The sequence below is a fragment of the Lissotriton vulgaris genome, chromosome 8 (assembly GCF_964263255.1).
Source record: "Lissotriton vulgaris chromosome 8, aLisVul1.2, whole genome shotgun sequence".
NCBI lineage: Eukaryota > Metazoa > Chordata > Amphibia > Caudata > Salamandridae > Lissotriton > Lissotriton vulgaris.
In genome coordinates, this window is record NC_141696.1 from 1,125,350,729 (window position 1) to 1,125,369,517 (window position 18,789).

Genomic DNA, 18,789 nt, shown 5'->3' on the forward strand with positions numbered 1-18,789 from the left:
ATCGAGAGTAACTTTCACTAAGGGAGATGGGAATTCAGCTTTTTGTTGAGGTGGACAGGGCCAGTGTTGTTTAAGGACATGCACACAAATCATAGGATTTTGAATAATGCACGGTTGTGCAACAGAAACCAGTGCTGGATCCTGAGGCGTTGAGAGATGTGTAAGCGTACCGGCAGATTAAGGATGACTTAAGTGGCCAAGATTTGAATCACTTGAAAATGGTGCTGAAGAATATCAGAAATACCAAGATTAAGGAATTGCCGTAGTTCAAGCAGATTTCCAAATGGACTGAGACAGCCAGGGAAATATTTTTGTAGCATCATCAAGATGGTGAATTGATTTGATTACTGGAAAAAGTGCGAAGAAAACTCTGTACCCTGTCGAAGTGCACAGCCAATAACCTCTAAGGTTTTAAACAACAATTAATAACATAAACCAAAACTCAAAAAGTTTTTGACAAGAATCAGGACAATCAATTGATGTTTTTTATTGTATCTTCAATTTAATCTTTGCGAAAACATTTGCAAGATTAACGAATCAAATTAAATAATGTACTCCTATCTAAACATGATAGAAAGCATCAGTTGATGTTTTTCAGTCAATCATTTTTTGTGATCCCAATGCATTTCGGGTAACACCCTTCTTCAGGAGGATGACTATAATGCACACAAATCTTCCAAGGCCTCCTGCCGAAACACAGAAAAAACTAACTAAATAAAACGTCCATTTGTTCTCACTCCGTATTACAAAAAAAATCACGATAAAGGCTTATCACTGTCCGCGTGCATGGTGAACCAACCCAACACCGGTGCTGCTTTTAGTGTAAACGAATGTTTAAAATCAGGCCATGCTGTGAAAGTAAGTGTACCAAGAAAACCTCATGTCCCGTGTTTAAGGAGGTGGCCCTGAAAGTGATTTCTTGTAACAGGGTGCTTTGTGACAAGTGCAGAAAGGCCTTATGGCAAAGTAAGATGTATATTGTATTACACTATAAAGAAGTGGTATTTATGATAAGGTTTTCAATCAGTATAACTTGTATGTGCAGTGTTAGAAACATGCATGGGTTCAGTGGATACTTCCATCCATGGATCATGCCACGTACCTCCCTACTGCTGTAGCGATTACGAGCAATGTTATACAAGCCTCGAAAGTCTCTAATCTTTGCTCCAAAGATGAAAAACGCTCAACGTTCATCTCTGGGTGGCTGTACGTGATGCCAATCTCCCACATGACTGAAGTGAAAAGTCTTACCTCTGTTGTGTGCTTGGTATACTTGAATCAAAACCCCATAGCAGGATCTGAACACAAATAAATGAGGTACTTGAGGATAAAGAAATTCACTAGGGAGATAGATCTCTAGCGATATTGCAGAAATTATAGATCACATAACTGCCTGTATCCCCAGTACACAGACCCGGAAGTTGCATTTGGTACTCATTATTCTCTAGCACCCACATATGTTATGCATGGATTGGCACTTTACACTCTCATGGCACTTCAGGGGTAGGACCAAAGGGTAGTGTGCCCCCATCTGAGAGGTGGGAACTGTACGGTAGTCTGCATACAGCACCCTTTGTAAGTGCCATAATCTCTCTTTCTCCAAGCACACAATGCACTTTATGCTCTTTTTGCACATTCTATATGTAGCCCTGGTCTCTTTTCCCCTTGTCCAAATACATGTTGCAGGCCCCTGCCGACTCATCTCTCATCATTTTTTTAATATACATTTTATAAAAGGTGATTAGACCTATAATTGTGGTGTCTAGTATTTTTTAACACTTTTTAAACAACCTTAACTCTTAATATGCTTTTGTTATATAGCAACTCCCAGTTATTCAGGGAGTAACCAATCGATGTGATTGGGACTTACGTGGTGTACCCTTGAGCTTTTTGTTTGTCCACCACTTTTGCATATTAATTACATTTAATTTTATTAGTCTTTCAAATTAGACTTTGTCTAGGAAATTAAAATATTTTACAGTTTCGTTCGGAGAGTCCGAAACATTACTTACTCCTGCTCAATTGTGTTTGAACTTTGCATTGCATATGGGTCTTCTTTTGTATACATGTGTACTTTTATGGTTGTGTATGATAACCAAAGAAAGAAAGAAACAGAATATTCTTCCTGGAGTTAATTCATCCTCTACCTCAATGTGGAAATGTAATTTAAAAAATATACTCTCGACTCCTCCCACTTCTTTGAAGGTTCTGAGTCTGTAACAAAAAATGGCTGAGGAGGATTTAAATTCAATGTCTTCATTGCAGACATGTTAGCAATAAGCAACAATATATGGAAACCGAATGAGCTCCCAACAAATAAGCTTTATCCTGGAGCTCACGATTATTCACTGTTTTACAGTTCTGTAATCTTGGAGGAATACTGGGCAGTTCACACAGTACTATAATAAATGCTGAATAGGTAAGGGCTACCACATACAGTGTTTAATACATCCTCCTGTGCTCCTGTTATGCATTCCAGTTATTTTTGTAATAATCCTCACCTACGGTAAGTGCAGTCTGTTGCACCTGCGTGTTTAAGATGGTGTTACAGTGAAAAAGTCTGATCAAGTTATGCGACCTCCATTACGCAACCTCACGGCATACGCATATGACGTGCTGAAATTAGCATAAGAATTAAGTGAGAATCCAAGCATTGTCTTGTTCCAAGCTACTGACCGTCACTGTGAGTAAAATTTGAAATATACTCACACAGTTCAAATAGTGCAATATACAGTATTGGCAAAATAAATACCCCAGTACCTCCTGATTACCAACACTTGAAATCTTCAATTGCAACCCTATTCCATCCTTATTGATTCTTTCATCTCCTATCGATTCCCTCACAGGGACATCAGCCCAGATCAGAATAAAAAATAAAACCTGGAATGCAAAACAGATTTCTTTCTTCTCCCTTTCTTCCTCTCTCTTTAGCTTGCTGTAACTCGCTCTTTCATTTCACTTTTTCTGTATTTGAAAATTTCTACTTCATTGCTTGCTTTGTTAACTACAGGGCTGCTCACTTTGTTGGAATTCTTTCCTGTGGTCGTTACCATATTAAGAGGCAAATGTAGGTGTGATCTATATTGTGGAAAGCAACATGGCAAGCATTGAGGAGGATTGCCTGAGAAGGTAGTTGACTGACATGGGGAATTATAAGATCTTGTTCACTGGTTTATCGTACATGACTTTTCACTTTAAATATGTGTATTCTTTTAGGTAGTGTTATGAGTATGTGTTCTCGAATGTGGATAGATTAGAATGGGTTGGTTTGCTCAATTCAGTTACCATTTCCGCAATGAGAAGTTGTGCATAGATATCAGCAAATTAAGTTTGCTACTGACAAAATAGATTACTAATCGGCAGCAGTGGAACTTTCTGCATGTCAAGCAATAATTGGATATTTTTAACATAGTTAGTGATGTCCATGTGCAAACATAGGAACAGACCTGGAATAGCTGCCATATTTTATTTTAACTTTGGAAGAATGTAATTGACCTGGCTGCCAGACTTGAGACTGACACAGCACATTTTATGGTTTAAATCTTTTATTAGTTTTCAAAACAAGCAGAACATTCCATCCAATAGGGCTGGGGGACAGCCTCATGCATTGTACTACATACATGCACAGTTGCTGTTGAAAATAATGAATTTATATAAACAAAACAACGCCCCCCTTGAGTGGGAGACTAAACCCTGCCCCCCTTTCCCCCTACCCCCCTTTCCTTGTCCACCAAACGAAAAGAACACATTCAGTGCTGAAGACCTGTGCTAAAGATTCGAGCCCTACCCCCCGCCTCCCTGGGAGTCAGAAATCCGCAACAGGCGGAGGTACCTCGGGAGGTGACTTCCTTCTGGCCTCGGAATTTAGGGAACAAAAAGGGTTGCCACAATTTCACTAATTCTTCACTCCTCTCCGCCATCGTCAGCGTCAATTTCTCCATCCTTAGAACATAACAGAGCTGGTGTAGCCAGCCTATAAGAGTAGGGATATTGGGAGGTGCGCCAATGTGCTAAGACATTTCGTACTGCCGAACCCAGCACTATCCCCATCAGCCGGCCTCGGCGGGATCTGAGGTAAAAGGTCACCGGGTGTTGGAGACCCAAGAGGACATAAGCCGGGAAGCGTGGTATCTGTGTGTCTTGATGCGTATCTATCTCGCCCAAGACCTGAGTCCAATACCCCTGAATGTGCGTGCAGTCCCAGAGCAGGTGTACTAATGTGCCAACCTCCTCGCATACCTGCCAACAAGTGACATCATTAGATGGGTCTATGGAGTGGAGTCTTTGGGGGTATAATACCAATAAGAGACAAGTTTGGTGAGAGTCTCTGTCAAACCCAAGGCCGAGTGGCGGGCCCTGTAATAGACTCCTTCCCATTCCTTGTGGAAGAGTGTTCTGCCCAAGTCTCTCTCCCAGCTCACGCGGCTGGCGCTATACGCGTGTGTGTTCCGAGTAAGGAGCATTTTATAGAGGTCAAATGTGAGTTTCTTGTCAGTCGTGCAGGTGACCAACCACTTTTCGAATGAGGTGAGAAGCCTATTGACGCCCGGTTGAATCTGGGGGTGAAGGATCCAGTGTTGAACCTGGCCATAGCGGAATCTCTCGAGCTCGGAGAGTTCATAGTCCACTTTCAGTTGGTGGAACAATATAATTCCGTTCAGGTCAAATAATTGGCCCGCCGAGCGGCAGCCCGCGGACCTCCATCTGCTGGTGAACGCCGCGTTCAGCACCGGTTGGAAGTCCGGGTTTTTAAACAGTGGAGTCAGGGGTGAGGGAAAGGTGGTGAGGCTATGCTTCAGGTTGGTGCGGTCCCATGTTTCGATGAGGGTCCGGGTGATGTGGGACACATAGAGGGACGTCTGCCTGCGGTTCTTGTTCAGAAAGGGGTTTGGCAGCTATTGCCTGGTCCCGGAAGAGTCAGTGTTTGTCCGACTCCAGGCGGTTCCACTCTACGAGATGGCGTAATTGGGCCGCCTGAAAATCAAGGAGGAGGGCAGGGATGCCAAATCCCCCTGCCTCAGGGGGGAGCATCAACAAAACTAGTTTCATCTCCGGCTAGCGGCCATTCCAAATAAAGCGCGAAAGATCGGACTGGGTCTGTTTGATCCAGCCAGCAGGGGGTCGGAGAGGCAAGGTGTGAAATAAATATAGAATTTGAGGCAATATGGTCCTCTTGATAGCAGCTATTTTACAGAACCAGGAGAGCTGCTAATGCCTCCACAGGAACAGTTCTTTGTGAATATTCTGACGCAGGGTGGTGTGGTTGAGGTGCACTATATCTGCCAGGGAGGGAGTCCGTTGGATCCCAAAGTATTGGATCACATCAGTTGCCCACTGTAGGGGGTGGTGCGCCTGTAACTGCGCATGAGTGTGGGGCGTGAGTGTGAGATCAAGCTCTACTGATTTAGTCGCGTTCATCTTGAACCCCGACGCCACAGCAAAGGATTCCAACTCTGCTAAGCATACCGGGAGCGTACGGAGAGGGTCGATATAGATGTCAGCGTACAAGCTGACTGTGTGGGTGTAACCCCCAAACCGGATTCCGGAGATCCCTGGATGGGTGCGGAGACGGTGGGCCAGTGGCTCCATGTAAAAGGCAAAAAGGAGCGGCGACAGGGGACATCCCTGTCTTGTGCCCCTCTCAATGGGGAAACGCGAGGATGCGTGACAGTTTATGCGTACCGTCGCCGAGGGGAGTTTGTAGCAGTTGAAGATGAGCGTGCCGAATTGCTCCCCCACTCCTGCTCTGGTCAAGACCTGTTACAGGTATGGCTAGTGTACCTGGACAAAGGCCTTTTCGGCATCAACGGTAATAAGTATATATTACCCGCCCGACCGGGACGCTTTTTCAATAAGATGAAGTACTCGTTTAGTATTGTCGCTTGTCTGGCGTTGAGGGGTGAATCCCACCTGGTCCAGATCTCTGAGTTTGGGCATATAGGGTGAAAAGCATGCCGCTAATATTCCAGTGTAGAGCTTGAGATCGACATTGAGGAGGGAGGTGGATCGATATGCCCCACACACCGTCCTATCTTTTCCCGGTTTCGGGATAACCACTATGGAGTCCTCAGACATTTCTGCCGGGATCACGCCGGGGTCTGCGAACAAATTAAAAAGCTTAATTAGGATGGGAGCCAGTATCTAGCAAAACGTTTTATAAAAGCTAGCCGAAAAGCAGTCCAGTCCCGGAGCTTTGGCGTGTTTGAGTCGCAAGATGGCCGCAATGACTTCCTCAATCCTAATATCATGATCTAAGTGATCTACCTGAGCCTTCGTCAGGCTGGGCAATCCCTCAGAAGCTTGGTATTTGGCGCCGTCCTCCAGGGCGAGGTGGGAGCAGGAATATAAACAGACATAGAAGTCCCGGAACAATTCGGCAATCTCCGAATCAGATAAGACTCTCTTACCGTAGTCCCGTTGGATCTCCTTCACCCCTAGTTTGTGAGGTGTCTCTCTCAACTTCTGAGCGAGGAGATGGCCACATCTGTCCCCACCCACATAGTATGCTTGCCGCAGTCGAAGAGCTGCCTATTCCACCCTGTCTTGATCTAAGGCGGCCAATTGTTGTCTCATGGCTTTGAGTTGACACCAAACCCGCTGATGGATCTGCTCTAATTCTCTCATTTTTTGGGAAAGGTCGTCCCTCTTGCACGTACGTTCTACATTATCCATGGTCGATATAGCTATTAATTCCCCTTGAATGACTGCCTTCGGCGCAACCCATTGTGTGGAAGGGGAAGTGTCAGTGTTCGCATTGTGGGAGAGGTAATCTTTTATGGATCGCTGTATCTCTGCATCTGCTCCATCACTGCAGTGCGGTGAAGGAGGGTTTCCCGGAGGCGCCAGATCCTTGGTGAGCTTTGCATGGGGGAGGGGGGAAGAGTGTGAAAGTAACCATGACCGGTGCGTGGTTCGACAGAGAGGTTACTTCTATTTCTACATTCTCAACTAATGCGTGTATGGGAGTGGAGGCCAGCAGGTAGCCCAGCCGTGCGTATGTTTTGTGCGTGTTGGAGTAGTAGAAGAATTTGCAGCTGTGGGGATGCGCGCCGCATCCCCACAGGTCACGGAGATCAAGGTGGCACAGTCGGGCTAGGCCTGTCGCGGAGAGTGCATCTGTCTGGTGAGTGCGATGGCAAGATCTGTCAGCTATGTTGTCAAAGACTACATTTAAATCACCCCCCAGAAGGAGTCTGCGCTCTATGGTAGCTGTCGTCTCGGTAAGAGCTGTGTGTAAGAACCGTTCCTGACCTTCATTGGGGCAATATATGGAACCAATAGTGAAAGTGAGCCCGCCGAGGGTGAAGCGGTAAGTAAGGAGCCTTCATTTAATTTCGGCTTCTTTGTGGAGAATGTCCCCGCGGAATCGCTACACCACCAAGATAGCCACCCCGCAGATTTAGAGGGACCAGAGGAAAACAATTGGGACGGGAATCGAGGGGTATTGAGTTGGTGACAATTCCTCACCAACAAGTGTTTCCTGAAGGAGACATATATCCGCCCCTGAGCGTTCGAGGCAGGACAGCACCGCCTTACGCTTAACTGGGTTGTTGAGACCCCGCACATTCAGGGTGAGTATCTTAAGCATGTTAGGGGTCATATCGGGGGAGTTGGGGAGCGCATTCTAGGCAGGAGCCGGCGCTCCCAGTGCTGTAAATGGATGACAGTTGGTGAACAGGAGGGCTCGGTCGGGCAGGAGCGCGCAGGAAGTGGACAAGGAACACTAGAACCCCCCCCACCCCCCAAATGGTTCAAGGTAAAACCAGTAAAAACCAAGAAAAGTGAACTAAAAAACTCATGAAAAACATGTCGTAATCCATCATCTTGTGATGATCGGGGAGAACTTTCCATGGGAATTGTTCGTGGCCAGGGACAGTCCTCTCATCCCCTGCCGGCCGGGCCCGGCTCACGTGGTCAAGTTCAAGCACGTCAATGTGCTGTAGGTACGTCAACCCGGCTGTGTCTTTGCGATCTCTGCTGGCACGGACTCCAGCGCAGCGTTCTGACCTCTGAATATCTCCGCAGGGTTTGGTCTTTTAATTCGGCGGCATCTGCCTTGTTGTCTCCAGCGAGGTTTGTCGTCGTCCGTGCTGGTCGTGGGGCCTTCATCACTGCTGTCTTCCGTCGGAGGCTCTATACCCAAGAGACGACAGGCCTCCGCGAGGGAGCGTATTTGGAACAGCTTTCCGTCCATGCGAAAGATCAGGCGAAACGGGTGCCCCCAGCTGTATGGGACGTCGCGTTTGCGGAGATAGGAGGTGACCGGTCTGAAGGTCCTTCGTTTGTAAAGCAGCTAAGTCCTGGTATAAGACCGGGGACTTTCCGCGGAATGATATTGGGTGCATCTGTCGCGCTTTCCGCAGTATCTCCTCTTTGGTACGAAAATCTTGCACACAGACCAAGATGTCGGAAGGCGGAGCTGCGTCTGGACGTGGAGGTCCCACTCTGTGCTCTCGATCCAGCATAATGTCAGGACCTGACGGATTTCTTAGGAGGTGGTTGAAGAGTTCCCTAGTATATTCAAAGATGTCCTCTGCCTCTTCCTTGGACTTGACCACCCGAATCCGAATGTTATGGCGTCGCAATCTGTTCTCCAGATCCTCGAGATGTGACTGGAGGTCCACTTGTTGGCCGTGTATGCGGATAACTTCTTGTTGCAGATAACTTCTTGTTGCAGAGTGGCCATCTCCACGTCCCGCTTGTCAGACTTGTCTTCTAACTCCACGACCCTTTCGCCAATGTTATCGGCATCCCTGCGGACTTCTTTGAGGTCTGCCGTGAGGTCGCTTCTAAGCGTTTGTATGTCCTCCCGAAGGGCCACAAACAGGGATTCAAGGAATGCTTTGGTGATCATTTCTCCCCCTTTAGTATTCATGGGGCAAGCCGCCTCCGTGATTGCTAAGGTGCCCCCTGGTTGCTGATTGTTTTGGGCCTTTGCAAAAAGGTCTTTGAGGGTCTTGTCTTTCCGCACCCGGGAGGAGGACAGGATAGGTGCGGGCCAGGCGCCGTGTCCAGGCAGAGAGCCACAGGTTTATTAGGCAGAAGAAGGGGGTCCGCGTGAGTTCCGCCGGGTGCGTTGGGCAGAGTACTAGTGGCGGCTGAGGCTGGCCATTCAGTGTGTTCCTCTGAATGGCTCTTAGTGCTGGGCCTTGGATGATATAGCCAATAATGCATTGGGGTCAGGGTCCCAAAGGTGGACTCTCTGTAGCAGGGTGAGGTACAAGGCGTGCCGGCACCCACAATCCCCTCGGTCCCACCGGCGATGGACTCCTCAAGCCCCCGGCCCTGCAAGGCCCTCCTAGGGCGTGGCCTGTCGCAGATGTGCTCCACTCTCACCCCGTGCTCCCAGTGCCGACTGAGCACTGCGACTTTCTCTGCGTGGTGCGGGGACTTGCCTGGGGTCAATTTGGTGCTGCAACGTGCGCCCGCCGTGTCTATGTCCAGGGCTGGAGTCGTCAAGACGCTGCCAGACCTCCACACTAAATGGCGGGGCCGCCGCGCCACCACTACCAGCCAAGACACAGCGGGTGACCCCCAGGTGCCCCCGGCCGTAAGAAACACCGCCTGTCGTCAAATGTAGCCATCTGCGGCTCGCCCTCCAAGCCTCTGCGGGGGGATGCAGGCTAACTCACAGCACTCCGCAAGGTCACTGCCGCCAAAGGATCGGGTTGTCTAAAATGGCAGCCCTAAGCTACACCATGCAGTAGTCATCCGCTGCTAAGCCCGCAGGGATCTCTCTGATTCCGCCATCCCCCGGGAGCCCCCGGATCTCTGAGTTTTGTCCTGGGGAGCGGGTCCCGGAGCTCCCAGCCGCCGTGGGGTCCCACCCAGGATCTGGGTGCGTTACGCAGCAATCCCCTCCGGGCGACGGGAACAAGCCAGGCAAGGTCGCGTCACAGTGAGCCGATCGCTGTCCAACCGCCTGATGCCGGAATTACGCCGATCCACCGGGCTCCCGCAGCTGCTATGTCGAGGGGACACAGCAGAAAGTCCACCACTTCCTTGGTACAGCGAAATGCCTGTGCTTTATTGGACGGCCAGCGGGAGAGAGCAAGCGACACGTCCTATCGAGTCGCCATCTTGGCCATGCCCAACAGTACATTTTCAACAATGAACACATCACCATGTTTGTTACAGTTTTAGTCATGGAATAGAACTACAATGTTTGTCTGGAAAAAATGCACACTTTTGGAAGCAACACTGACACCATAATAAAACTCTTAACAGTATTAGGATCGTTTCTAAAGCCTGTCTGTGTAAATTTGCAATGACACGGATACCAACAAAGCAAAATTAAAGTTTAAAGGTGTTTCAAAAGGAACATTGATATTCTCATCTCTGAAATGTATTGGTGTAAACCAACAATATTAGAGTGACAAACACACTACCATAATAAATATAACATTTCAATCTTTTAGGTGTGTTAAGAGTAGCCTGGTAATGTTAGGTTTTACAAAATGCAGAACATTACACCACCAGCATTCATTATTTTCACAAAGTCCAGATCAACCAGTTAAAAAAGGGAATCATAGGTTAAGGTCTTTTGAAAACTACTTGATAGCCATAGATCTAAAAAAGTATTTCACAGAAAGAAAAAGGCCTCTGCGTTTAATTATGTGGTCAGAAGTGCAGAAACGTTTTTGTGCGCCTTCAAGAAACTGATCCTAAAGCATCACAATTCGGCAGGTGGGATGAGTCCCCAGAAATCTTTAAAAGACTGTATTGACATTTTCAGGAGGCCAAAGCATCACTGTTTAGAGACATAGGTTTTCACAAAACAGCAAGCAGCAATTAAGACTTATGTTGTAGTTTTTAAATTTTTGCTGCATCTTGTGACTTTGAAGGGCTACTTCACCAGTACATCGGAGATCAATTATTGGTTCATTGTTTCAACAAGCATAGAATATTTTATATTATGTTGTCAGAACCCTTCATTGGAAGAAACCATTCATGCTTCTAAAGGGTGTGAGAAAGTTAGAGAAAATATTAGGAAATCAAGTTCTTTCTGTTAATAAGAAAGTGTGCCTTAGGAAACCTTTTTCTAAAATTTGATTTGAGAAAGTGAGTATGAAGATCACTAATGACTTAGCCTTGCCAATCACTATCTTTTCACATACGACCTATGCACCAAAATGGTCTAATGTCAATTTTATTCCTCCAGATATCAATCCTTTAACCTGTGGAAGAAAAACAATTGACAGGTTTTGATATTTTGAGGATCGTATTTCTTTCTCAGGTAAGACAATATATTTTTAAACAATTAGATTTATAAAAAAGGATCAAAACATTCTTCGTTGGATGAATCAAGGACTGTTGGGAATTAGTTTACATCCAGGCACAGCCAAAACAGTAATGTCTGTCATGATTTTAGAAAGGTCTTTGGAAAAAGTTTTATCCTAACAAATTATGTTATCCTTGTACAAATTAGGATTTGTTGAAGAATTTGATAGAATTAGATAGAAAGAACCTGTGTTCCAGTTTGCTCCAAAATTTGCAATGTGCATTATCGTCAAAGGCAAGATTAAGGGAACGTGTTGCAAAAAATGTGTTGAGGTAAGTTTGTGCGCGGATTTAAGATTATTGAACAAAATCGTATTACTGACTAGAAGTGTTCCCCCCCCCATGATCAATAGGTTGGAAAGTTAAGGAGAGTCAAAATATTTTTCATCCAATGATCTTTGATCTGCTTACCATCTCATGATTTTGTCATGATTCTAGAGCTTTAACCACCATTTTGGGTTTTCAAGTACATACACATGCCATTTGGACTTCCATCAATAGTCTTGCTCTTTCAAAAAACAATGTATACATTTTTTGTTGAAATCAAAGCTGGTTTGCCCTACATCATTACATTTGAATCTATGCCAAAATGATGCATGTTTCAGGAACACAGTTAACCTTTGCGAATTGTTTTGAATATTATAAAAAGTACAGGCTTGTCTGTAAGACTAGATAAATATATGTTTTTAACTGATCACATAGAATATCTCACCAGTTTACACATGATGGCATCAAATGAAAGGTAATCTAATTTCAGGTACTACCGAAGCACCATGTCCTGGAAAAAGCGATCAGTTATGCTCTTTTATCTAGGTTTATGTGAATAATATCCACTTTTTGTACGAGGATGTATTACACTAACTGAAACATTAAAGAGGATTGTGCGAACAATCTTAATTTCAAATGTGGAGTTGAGGAACACCTTATGGTAGATGCTCCTGTTTAAAACCATTCTTTACTGGGTCTGCAGTAAATACCATAGGTTTAAGTAAATACCATAGACTTTGCTCCAAAAGCATTGAGAGGGTCATAACAAAATTACAGTGCTTTCAAGAGCGGCACTTGCCTGCGCTTAGGTAGCGTAACATTTCAAAACATTCATGTAGGTCAGAAAGTTTATTTTTTGCAACAAACTTTTAATATATTTACTGTGTGGAAAAAATAGGAAAAATGAACTTGTGATTGCTCCGTTTGTTGGCCAGGTTTCAGAATACAGTTTTAGAAAAGAACATATTTTGGTTACAATTTTGGTACTGATTGTCCATCAAGATTTCTCATCAGAAACAATAAGGGGAGCATGCATTGCAAAAGGTAGCAGAATTTTGCGTGACATTCAGAGGATGACGCAAAAAAAAACTGAACTTGACATTAAAGCAAAGGAAGTTCGACTCGGGGACAACCCAGGGGAGGGTGGGGGGCGTAAAAGCCAAACTCTGCACTTTGATGACCGAATATCAGACAAAAGCAGCGGGAGAATGCCTATTTCGCTTCAAATATCATAGAGCGTGCCAGTATGGGAAGGGAGAGCGACCAGGCAGAGCTCTAGCAGAAACAATACAGCTACCGAGATTCTCTAACCACATTCTAGAAGTGGGAGACTGTAAGAGACATATGCAGAAAGACACCACTCCTTCAGACCTTCGCAGCTTACTATGCAGACCTGTATTCCACACGCAGGGAAAGGCCAGCGGAAGTGTCCACCTTCTTAGAGGACACTACACTGGCATGGATCGGGACGCTAATAGGGAGTTCCTAGCTGCCGAAATAGAAGAAGATGAAATAAGAGCAGCCAAAATGCAGCTAAGATCGGGCAGAGCTCTGGACCCCGATGGGTTACGACCTGATTGTTACAAATGCTACGTAGAAAGTCTTGGTCCTGATACTCAGGAAAGTTTACACAGAGGCCACTAGGACAGACCTACTACTGCCTACGGTACGTGAGGCCAGGATCATATCCCTCCTAAAACCTGGGCAACCCGCAACTAAGTGTTAGGCATACAGGCCGCTATCCCTCATAAATTGTGATGCTAAAATACTGGCTAAAATATTAGCCAATAGACAGTTTGCTAATGGACAAACTGGTCCTTCAAGACCAATCTGGCTTTGTACCGGGATGTGCCACCTCCCAAAATCTACGAACCCTGTTTGCACTTATACAAGACATAGATCCTGACCTCACAGCAGTGGCAGTCTTTCTAGATGCCACCATAGCATTTGATTCACTAGAATGGGGCTATTTATTTAACATTCTGAAAAGAATGGGATTCCCTTCCTCTCATGGGTCACCCTACTGAACACTCAACTGCAGGCAACGGTACAGATCAGTGGCTGCTGCTCTCACCTCATAATGATATCACGGGACACCAGACAGGGATGCCCATTATCTCCCCCAGTTTTTGCTCTGGCAGTCGAACCTGTGGCGGCGAAATTGCGGCAGCACTACAGATATCCTGACCGACACTTACTAGCATCTATGTGCGCGAATTACATCACTTTATATCTACGAGATCTGCACATGAACTTAAACCCTGTCCTTCGGGAATTAATTCGTTCGGGGAGATGTCAGTAGTTGCCATTAACTCACTAGTCCCAGATGTTTCCTCTTGCACCAAACACACACAAATTCCCATTAGACTACCACTTGATGTAGTGCGATTCCAACCTTAAATACTTAGGGATAGTAATCTCCAGATACAGGAACGCAACCTTGAGGGCAAACAACAGCACTGCAGTTGACACCATCACGGAATCTGTGTCGCGTTGGATCACGTTGCCACTGTCACTAGCAGGGCGCATTTCTCTGATTTAATATGGTGATCCTGCCAAAATTACTTTACTTATCCACAAATATACAGTACTCCCCCAGGTGGCATTTTTTTCGTACCCTGCAAACACAACTGATTAAATTAACATGGAGAGGCAAACAACCCGGAATATGTTAGAGCACACTTACCCAACCCTTTAAAAAAGGTGGCTTTGAAGCTTCAGATATGGAACTTTATTACCTGGGTGCTCAAGCACACTTTGCTGTGTATTGGTTTCAGTCACCACCATACATGCCATACTTAGCAATAGAGAAAGGCTACATGGCCCCCTCTCCCCACCACAGCTTTCTTAGGAGCCAAGCCTCCCTATGCCGGACATACCCTCACAACAGTGGGTTGCCCTGGGGGAGCCTTGGAAAAAACTAGCGGAAAAATTAGATCAGCCGCTACTATACTCTCCATTAATGCTACTGCCCTATCATCCCTGCGTTCCAGTTACTTGTAGGAACATGCTACAAAACGGAGGGGTTCCAACATTGTGAGATCTTTATCACAAAGGAAAGTTTAAAGATCGCTTGACGTTCTTTCGGAAGGGCACCCACTCTCCAAGGAGACCTTGTTTTTATATAAGAATTAGTCATAATGTCAAGGCAGCCACTCCTGCCTTCCCGGGAGATCCTCCTACGTTCCACACACCTCAGGCACTAATACAAACTCCACAACTTACACATATGGTGTCCTGACTATACAGCACTGCACTGATGGAACGCCTGGGGGAGGTGGGAGGAACACATGCTAGATGGGCCTCGGAATTAGACACCCTATAGACAGATAAACAATGGGAATAATGTTGCAAGCAAACAGAGGCAATAACAACCAACAGCTGGTTAAGAATAGTACATTATAAATACCTTCAGCAGGCTTATTATACCCCAGCGAGACTTCATAGGTATCAGCTGAGATCAGATGATTGTTGTGCATGATGCCGGAGTGAGAGGGGCAGACTTCCTACATCTAGCGTGGGGTTTGACAGTAATGCATGACTTCTGGCTGAAAGTGCTCAACACCCTATCATACATGTCAGAAAAATGCATACGCACTAACTCAATAACTGCACTCCTAGGCTACACAGATGAGATAGCAGCACGATACAGAAAGCAAGTCTCACTGGGACTGTTGCTAGCGAAACAGCAAATTGCTTGTAGGTGGCTGTGAGGAGGAACTCACCGAGGTATCCCCCTGGGCGGATCATTCACGTTGTTCACCAAAGGATCGGGTATGTCGGGCCGACTTCAGGATTCCCGATCCCAGTTCTGAAATTCCATGCCGTCTTTCCGTGTCCCTGCAGAGAGCCGGCGGCAGTCAAGACCCGGAAGGGGTTGGACATGACACAGGAAGTGCACGCAATAAGCCAATGAAAAGCGGAGGTCGCGGGGAAGAAGGCGCGTCTGATTGGAAAGTGGAATCGACTGAGAGGACGCCAGAGGAGGAGACGGAGAACATTCAGCGGGACCAGACCAGCGTGACAGAGCTCCGGAAAGAAGACGGCGCCGAAGAGGAATCGGACGAACCGTGGTGTGAGGACTGGTGGAGTCCCCCGGAGGATGCTGGAGAGCGGCCGTGACTCTGGAGAGTTACGGCAGGGCCGGTGAGTGGGGTGTTACAAGGGACAGAGGGCAGAACACGGGAAGGTGGCGATAGGAACCAGAGGATACAGAAATTATGCTTTTGTAGTTGTTGAACTCCGTTATCTTGACATATCGTTCTTGGCCATAGTACTGTGACGTAACTGCTGAACTGCCTTCAATTAATGGTTCTCGTATCAAAGACCCTTAATTAGGACACGGTTTTGGTTGGTTTAAATGTTCGATTACGCATCCAAATAGGGTGTGATGATCAAGATTCTTGTATTTTGACCTTGCATAGTTTGTATCAGCATAAGTCCTTCTGCAGACTCATTCACTCTATACTTCCCCCCTTTTATTTCGCTAAATCACTAGACCCTACCAAGAAAACAAGCACTGTGTGGTGTGGTGTGGTGACGGTATAAACCTTTGCAGCCTCGTAGGATTAGTGTTCTGACGGCACCTTTCTTTTTACCTCTTTTATGAGCCTCCGGGGAAATCCTGTGGACTCCGAAGAAGAGGAGCCTGGAACAACATCCTTAACAGCCCTCCTTCAAGAAGAAGAAAAGCCGGAAGAAACTTATAGTGATTCACGAACCTTTGTTTCCCAACCCGTTATTAATAAACAACCTATTCGCACTTCTCTTCAGCCTCCACGCCTGTTTATCCGACCTGTGCTCCCACAGTGGGGGAAGAGGTCGAGCTCCAAAATTCAAGGAATGGTTAGAACGACATGACTTACTGCAAAGACCAACTCACCACGTATGCAGAACTGTTACCAGCCGCTTCACGACCCCGCAATATCTTGGGACTGCTGCAAACCTATTTGCAAGAACAAGTGAGGAGACAGAAAATAACACTGCCTAGCAACCTTAATTGATTATTGACTGGTGAACTGTGAAGGGTCAGGGGGACGGTGGGGGAGGTGCTGGTAGGAAATACTAGATGATGTGTGGGAAAATGTATGCCAGAAATGTGCAATCTAATGATGTGCCTAAGGCCCACAGGCCATTGACCCAAGAACGACAAGCCCAAGAATTGAGACACTTGTGGAAACTATCACATGTCAGTGCAATGTAATGCTGTTTGAATGTTGTATACTGAAAATCTAATAAAACCAATAAATATAAACAAAAAGATTTCTGATCGGATAGAGAGAAAATTTGTACTAAGATTGTGTGGTAGCAATTATTGACCAAGGCAAGATGGATATTGTATTACAGATGTCTGTTAAGCAAGGATGGCCGAAGAAGAGATGTTTGGAAGAAGATTTTAAAGATTATGGGCCTGTTTACAAGTGGACTAAAGTGTACATAAAAGTAATGAATGGAATACTTGAATTAATCTCAACAACTGCTAATTACTCATGCCACATTTCAATCCATTGTTATTTTGAACATCATGCCACCTCAGTTTGGACCCAGCTATATGCAAATCAGTCTTGACCCTCCTCCAATCAGAACAGTCCAGCCCGAACTGCCAAGCCCAGTCCTCCCTGACCCGGAACACAAGCAGCCCAGGACCGGTTTTGCCCTGGTCATGGGCTCATCAGCTGGATACAGCTTGGTTCCAGTGACACAGCGTGCACAGGAAACACACCTGGGTATACCCATCCTTCTTGGGGCGTCACCCTGAAATATACAAAAAAGGGATGGATTGAATGCTTGAATTAGTCTCAGCCTCTGGTACTTAGGCCGCATCCCAATCCATTGTTATTTTGCACACCATGTCCCCTCAGATTAGACCCAGCTATATACAAATCAGTCTTGACCTTGCTCCAATCGGAGTGGTCCAGCCCGAACTGCCAAGCCGGGTCTTACCTAAACCGGAACACTAGCAGCCCAGGACAAGTTTCACCCTATTTATGGGCTCTTTAGCCGGGTACAGTTTGATTCCAGGGGCAGTTCGGACTGTTCCCATGAGGAACAGGGTCCAGACTGATTTGCTTATGGCTAGGTCCAAATTGAGTTGTCATGGTGGGAGAAAAAAGATGGATTGGGATGAGGCTTCGAGCGTTTGCCAGTGGCTAAGATTAATTCAAGCATTCCATCCATCACATTGTTGTTTTTGATTACGAATAGAGGCTTTATTTATCGCTTCTGCTAAATAACGGTATCCCAGGGTACGTTATTTATCGGGTGCAATAAATAACACCTATTATGAGTATATAAGGAGTAACCTGCAGATTTTGGTGTTTAACGCACCAAAATCTGCGTGATGTGGTAAATTCCATATATTCCTCTGTTAAATTTCGGCAGGTTTGATCTGCCTATATTTTACGAATGTTGTTTTTTTTAACACATTTGATAATTATCGCATGCGTTAAATAAAACTAAACTCGTAATTCCATCCTGTGCATAAACAAGAGTTTACGCATGGCGATGAATTTAACCAGTCACTCATGAGGACCTATGTAAAAATGGATAAGGAGTAGAAACTGGAAATGCATTACCCTCAAAGTTAAGGCATACATTAATAGTGTTAACTTGTTAGGGACATCTAGGAATTTCTTCTACAAAAACAATTAATACTCAATTAATGGTGATCAGGAATGGTATATGTTGTAAAAATTTTCATTGGTTTCTGTGTTGAATATTTAAACTCAAACACTTGTGGGTGCATACCAAAAGATTTTGTCAGACGTATATCACTTCGACAAGGAAAGGACTACGTAAATGTAGTTACTGATTGATTTGATGATCTAAATACCAAAGCTATAATGACCTGTGTGAGGAATGTTTTTGATCAGGAAGGTTTTCCTCAAAAATCAATATGTACCATTGGCATTCAGTTTGCAATAGTGTGCAAGATTTTTTCTTAACCTGTGGAGTGACACCGTCAGCTTTAGCTCTTCTTAGTTCAAATCCTAATGGTATTGACGAGAGAGCTAACAAGTTATTTAAAGATGTTGTTCAGACCGCAGTTGCTGATAGTGCAGATGTTGAAGATATATGAAAGAAAAGTTGCACCTCATTCAACAACAGATGATAGACATTTTACTTTCAGACTTATTCATAGTAAAAATATAATTACAAAGTTGGTTCTAGCTTGGCTGCCAAGGATTCAAAGACTATCTTACCATTTATTTATTTATAAAATTTTATATAGCGCGAACTTGA

The 18,789-nt window shown here is 45.3% G+C and overlaps 1 protein-coding gene across 5 annotated transcripts in view; it reads left to right on the forward strand.

The window, feature by feature from the left end:
- RCBTB1 (RCC1 and BTB domain containing protein 1) overlaps positions 1 to 18,789 on the forward strand; it is a 324,966-nt gene that overhangs the window by 10,321 nt on the left and 295,856 nt on the right. For 4 of the 5 annotated variants that reach the window (XM_086934962.1, XM_086934964.1, XM_086934966.1 and 1 more), the window contains exon 2: positions 11,162 to 11,236. The exons of the other annotated variant lie outside the window; for it this stretch is intronic. The gene's annotated coding sequence lies outside the window, so the exon portion shown is untranslated. The remainder of the gene's footprint in view (positions 1 to 11,161; positions 11,237 to 18,789) is intronic. 5 annotated transcript variants of the gene reach the window in all.